Here is a 6,310-nt window from a genome sequence, read left to right on the forward strand (position 1 = left end):
TCCTACCAAACCAGATATCCAGAGACACAGAGGCTCCCAAAACCTCATCACTGAGGTAGACCTAAAACTAACCCAACATAGCTCAGGTAAATTCATGGAAGAGGGGACAGAAGGATTGTTAGAGCTACATGTTGGGACATTATACACAGAGACATTGCCTCTTACCCATAACTGATGGCTACCCCAACAATGCACCATGCAAAATCCCCAACAAGGAAGGTCCCTGTGGAGAGGGGAGGACAGGCTAATGATGGTACCAACATGGCTATATACATACTGAGTATGTATATGTCTAATAAATAAAAGGAAAAAAAATGAGAGGGAGAGAGAGAGACTCCGCAAAGGCAGAACTAGAACCTTGTGTCAGTATCAAGCCAAGAGTCACCAGAAGGTTGCACTAAAGATCAGCGTGTTCTCCCCTGAAACGTTTGAGTTTTATGCTATTCTTTTGGATCTGTAGCCTTTAGAACTATAAAATAATAAATTTATATTTCTATTGTTTTTTAAGCTGTGTGGTGTGTAATATTTTGTTACAGTAGCCCCAGGAAACTAACACAAAACTCTTATTTTAGATGAGTCAACCCAAGTCTTTCTCTGGCAAAAAAAAAAAAAAAAAATCCCAGAGATATTCATTAACCCACAAAACTTTCAATGTAGTACTCCCAGGGTATGCTTAAATGTCTCAGCTCTGTTTGGGGAGGAATACCTCAGTTTCAGCCAATCCACAACTATTCATCTTCTGTGTAGACATCACTCCCTAAGTGCACCATGGTGCTAGGAGTTTTAGGGAAGCAAAAGAGATTTAAGATTTATTACTTGTTTGATGAAAGGCACATGGCAGAACAAGACAGGAACAAGACAAGACAATGTACAATCAAAGTGAGAACAAATGGGCTCTCAAAGGGGAAAACAAGGGGAAATTGTGGTTAGAAACATGCTCAGAGTCAGGTATGGTGGTGCACACCTTTAATACCAGCACTCGGGAGGCAGAGGTAGGAGGATCACCATGAGTTTGAGGCCACCCTGAGACTACATAGTGAATTCCAGGTCAGCCTGGACTAAGATGAAGTCCTACCTTGAAAAACCAGAAAAAAAGAAAGAAATATACTCAGAGTAGGAATGTGCGTTGTCATACATTGTGAGAAAGGAGCAGGGAGAGGATTAAGAGTGAAAATACTAACAGCAATATTCCACTATACATGGCCTAACCTAAGCAGCACCATTACTCTACTTGCTCTAATTAACCCTTATAGAATATCCCATCCAGCAGCAGTAGAGTTCGCATTCTTTCCCTACTCACATGGAGCATTTACCAAGACAGATTACATTCTTGGTCATGAATCACATTGTAATAAATTTAAATGAACATCAATAGCAATACAAAACATTTCTCAGGCCACAGTAGAATTTAGTTAGAAATCAATAATAGAAATGCAATTCAAAAATTCCAAACTAGGGCTGGAGAGATGGCTTAGCGGTCAAGCACTTGCCTGTGAAGCCTAAGGACCCCAGTTTGAGGCTCAATTCCTCAGGACCCACGTTAGCCAGATGCACAAGGGGGTGCATGTGTCTGGAGTTCATTTGCAGTGGCTGGAAGCCCTGGCACGCCCATTCTCTCTCTATCTGTCTCTCTCTCCCTCTCTCTCTGTCACTCTCAAATAAGTAAATAAAAATGAACAAAATATATTTTAAAAAATTCCAAACTATTCACAGGTTTAAAAAACATACTTCTAAATAATAAATCTCAAGAATTTTTAAATGTTTGGAAAAAAATAAAAGGGAAAGTACAACTTACTGAAAGATATGGAATGCAGCAGAAGCAGTGCTTAGGATGAAATCCATAGAACTAAATGTATATATTAGAAAAATGTCAAAACATTTCACCTGGGCTCTTTGCAAGGATATGGGGCGAATTTGCAACAAAGTAGCCGCTGCAGTTGACACCGTTCAGTCTTCAGCTCCACGATGCTTCCCTTGGCCAGAAATGCACTAAGTCATCCCCAAGTTTAAAGCATTCAGCAAACAATGGCAAGACAGGTCCATCAGAAAAGGGCACCTGATTTCCATGACAAATATGGTAATGCTATATTAGCAAGTGGATCCATCTTCTGTATTACTGTATGGACATATACAGCAACACAAGTTGGAACAGAATGGAACTTGTCACCTGTTGGCAGAGATACCCCAAAGGAATGGAGAGATCAATAATCATAGCAGCTGGTGTAATAGCAAATTGTTTCAAAATCTACCCATGATTGGTGCCAAGTAAAAGCACCATGTATTGAGGAAAATAATTATGACTTGCTGAAAAAAAATAAAATACCTTTGAAACCTAAAAAAAAAAAAAAAAAAAAAAAAAAAATTTCATCTGAAGAAACTATAGAAAGAAGAGCTGTTCCATTGCAAGCATATTATAAGAAAAGTTTAAAAATTCACTTTTCAGATCAATGACACCAAAACAAGAAAATACAAAAAAAAAAATCCCAAAAGCTTGTTCCTTGAAATCACATTAATATATTTTTCTAGCTAAATATATGAGTGACTTATCGCTGTGACAAAACACTTGATAAAAGCAACATAAGGAAGAGTTGTGTGGACTCACAATTCCAGGGTGCTATCTATTACGGTAGGAGTGTAAATTGGCTGGGCACACCGAATCCTCAGTGAGGAAGCAGAGGGTTGAATGAATAAGGAAGGCGCTCTATTTCCTTTTTCCTTTGTGTACAGTCCTGGACCCCTCTCAAGGAATTTCACTACCTACATTAAGGGTTAGTCTGTTCCTCTCTAGTATCTTGACAGACTGGCTCAAAGGGGAGCCTTACTAATACTGTAGGCTTCTTAGTCCAATCAAAGGAATTAAATAAATGATCAAGATTAACCATTACATTTAGCTAATCAGCATGCCTTTAATCACAACACTCAGGAGGGCTAAAATAGCCTGAGACTACATAGTAAATACCAGGTCAGCCTGAGCTAGAGCAAGACCCTACCTCGAAAAAGCAAAGAAAAAAACAGATAAACAAATTACCAATATCTGAAGTGAGTCATCAGTACTAATCCATGGATACTTAAAAGACAATAACAATAAGAAGCTACTAACAATTCAGTGTCTATGTACTTGGTAACTAAAGTGATTTAATCAATTCTTTGAATGACACAAACTGTTAAACCTAACACCAGTAAAAATAGTCAACCTTAATAATCTTATATCTACTAGAGAGATTAAATTTATGGTACCTTTTTGTGTTTTCCCAAAGCACAAAAAAAAAAAAAAATAGAAAGCACAAGGATCATATAATTTCACTAATAAGTTTATCAAATATTAAGGGAAATGCAATACCAATTCTCTATCATTGTTTCCAGGAAAGATAAATAGATTTCTTCTTAAGTAACTTCTATGACCTATGAGATCACAACTAACCTAATACTAAATCCAGATAAAAGTTTACATATAAGAAAAAAGAAGTTTGCATATAAGAAAAATAAACACATCATACCAAAATGTCTTAATGTAAGTACACAAATCTTCAACAGAATATGAGCAAATCAAATTTAGCAATGAATTAAAAGTTACAATATATACAAGAGCTGGAATATCTTCAAAGTGTAAAACACCTTCCAAACTCAAAAATCAATCAATAAATCTACTACATCCAAAGGAAACAGAAGAAAATCATATGGTGCAAATTAATGCATAAATAATGTTTTACAAACCTCAATATATTTGTTGATGATTAAAACAAAAACAAGCTCTTTTAGCTGGTCATGGTGGCACACACCTTTAATTCCAGCACTCTGGTGGCAAAGGTAGAAGGATCCCTGTAAGTTCAAGGCCACCCTGAGAATACATAGTGAATTCCAGGTCAGCCTGGGCTAGGGTGGAACCCTACCTCAAAAAGAAAGAAAAACACTCTTTAGCCAAACAGTAATAGAGTGAAGAGCATCTACAGAAGACCTCTTACTAGCTTTGTCTTTGGTGCTGAGGAACCGGATACAAACAAGGCAAGGGTTCTCTTTCTCACTGCTATATAGCCAGTGAATCTGTCAGGCAACAGAAATACCCGCTATAGACATTGGAAAAGAAGAAATAAAACAACTTTGTCTGTAGATGTCATGACTTTGTATGTACATAATTCTAAAGATTCTGCCAGAATGCTCTTGGAACTAATGAGCACAGCCAAGTCACTGAAAAGCAGACAGCCTGCAAGGAATAGACCTTGGAGAAATCCAGGACTAAAGATAACAACTGCCATGAAGCTGGCACCTCCAGAAGCCATGGCAAAGGTGGGCAACACGACTCTTCTCTCCATAAGCTAGCTACTGATGCCAGGGATATCCAGAATTGAGTTGTCATATCTCATGCCTGCTTTTCCTTGCAGCCTCCAGTGATATTGGTGGAGGCTTTGAGAGTGCTATACTACTTAGTACAATGTTCATTAGAACCAAAGACTGCTTTATACAGAACATGAATCAGTTTAATAACTTACTGGCCATCATGATTATCAAGAGGACATGGGAGAAGTATTAGCTGAGACAGAAAGAACATAAGCTAAGGAGGTGGCTCAGTGATTAAAAGCACTAGCTGTGCAATTCCGACTCCTGCCTGGAGTTTGGATCTCCAGAACCACCTAAAGCCTGATTTAAGTAGCTCATGGGTCTGTAATCCTAATGTTGACATTAAAAGGTGGTCAGAAGAATCCTGAAGTCCATAGGCTAGCTGGCATTCACAGGAGCAGAAAACAAGAGTCCCTGTCTCAGAAAGTTGAGAAAGGAAGACTGACAGACACTTTTGACCTCCAAACACACACTGTGACATACATATGCACCACCCAAGAAAAGAAAAAAGAAGGGTTGGAGAGATGACTTAATAGTTAAGGAACATGCCTGTGAAGCCTAAGGACCCAGGTTCAATTCTCCAGGTCTCACATAAAGCCAGATGCACGTGGTGGCTCATGCATCTGGAGTTCGTTTGCAGTGGCTAGAGGCCCTGGCATGCCCATTCTCACTTTCTCTATCTCTCTCTCTCCCTCTTAGTGTCTCTAATAAATAAATAAATAATAAAACATTTAAGAAAAAAGAAGAAAAAGAAAAGGAAGGAAGGAAACAGGACTGTTCTGGTGTTCAATTTCAATTATAGCATTGTGGAGATTGCCTATTTCTAATAATTAACATATTGTCATAATTTCACAGAGACACTTAGAAACTCATCAAAAAGTCCTCTGGCTTCTGATGTCACATCCCTGAGTATATGATTTGCTGAGTGCAGAGCTGCAGCCTTGGCAGAATGAACTGTAGCTCTGCAGGTACAGTGGATGAGTCCTGTTCTAATGACCATGATGGATTCATGCCGCTACCTTTATTTCTAAGATTTCTCCTTAGAAGCCCAAGTTAAAATATGCCACCCATTTTATTATGCTTTAAGAAGCAGTGTTTCAGAAAGTCATGTCTCAGTCTGTCAATTAAAAGACTGCAAATGACTACTTTGACACAGTTAAATAGAAACTTTTCAATGGAGCTCATTGTTGTTAAATGTTAAATGTAAGTGATTTCTTCATTTCCACTAACCACGCTCATAGAGGGAATTTTTGGCCTTACACATCATTTGTCTAAAGTAGAATCACACTATACTTCATCACATTCAAGAAGCTCACTGAGACAGCACCAAATCCAAGTGTCAGACTTGTGTTTCCGGAAGCTCCATAAACATAACTTCTTACACAGTGAAACACCATGTCGCCCCTCCAGGACCTAGACATGAACATGTAAATAGGCACTTACCCTCAATTTTGTTAAAATCATGGTAGAACATTGCCTGATTTCACTAATATTGACTTACTATTACAATCAAAACTGGACCATTACACATAATAGTTGCAGTACTTGGGAGGCAGGTGGAGGTAGGAGGATCACGACTTTGATGACAGCCCAGGAAATATAATGATTTTAAGTCTAGGTTGAGCTACATGAGACCCTGTCTCAAAAAAAAAAAAATTTTTTTTTCTTTTTTTTTTTTATTTATTTATTTGAGAGCGACAGACACAGAGAGAAAGACAGATACAAGGAGAGAGAATGGGGCACGCCAGGGCTTCCAGCCTCTGCAAACGAACTCCAGACACGTGCGCCCCCTTGTGCATCTGGCTAACGTGGGACCTGGGGAACCGAGCCTTGAACCGGGGTCCTTAGGCTTCACAGGCAAGCGCTTAACCGCTAAGCCATCTCTCCAGCTCTTTTTTTTCTTTTAAATCCACACCTGGGTATGTTGTTCAGTGGTAGAGTACTTGCCTAGAATAAATAACCAAAGCACCAAGTT

General features: G+C 38.7%; 1 pseudogene; it reads left to right on the forward strand.

The window, feature by feature from the left end:
- The first annotated feature begins 1,938 nt into the window (after positions 1–1,938).
- LOC101607552 lies at positions 1,939–2,219 on the forward strand (annotated as a pseudogene).
- Positions 2,220–6,310: the final 4,091 nt, after the last annotated feature.

Source organism: Jaculus jaculus, chromosome 4 (genome assembly GCF_020740685.1).
Source record: "Jaculus jaculus isolate mJacJac1 chromosome 4, mJacJac1.mat.Y.cur, whole genome shotgun sequence".
Lineage (NCBI taxonomy): Eukaryota > Metazoa > Chordata > Mammalia > Rodentia > Dipodidae > Jaculus > Jaculus jaculus.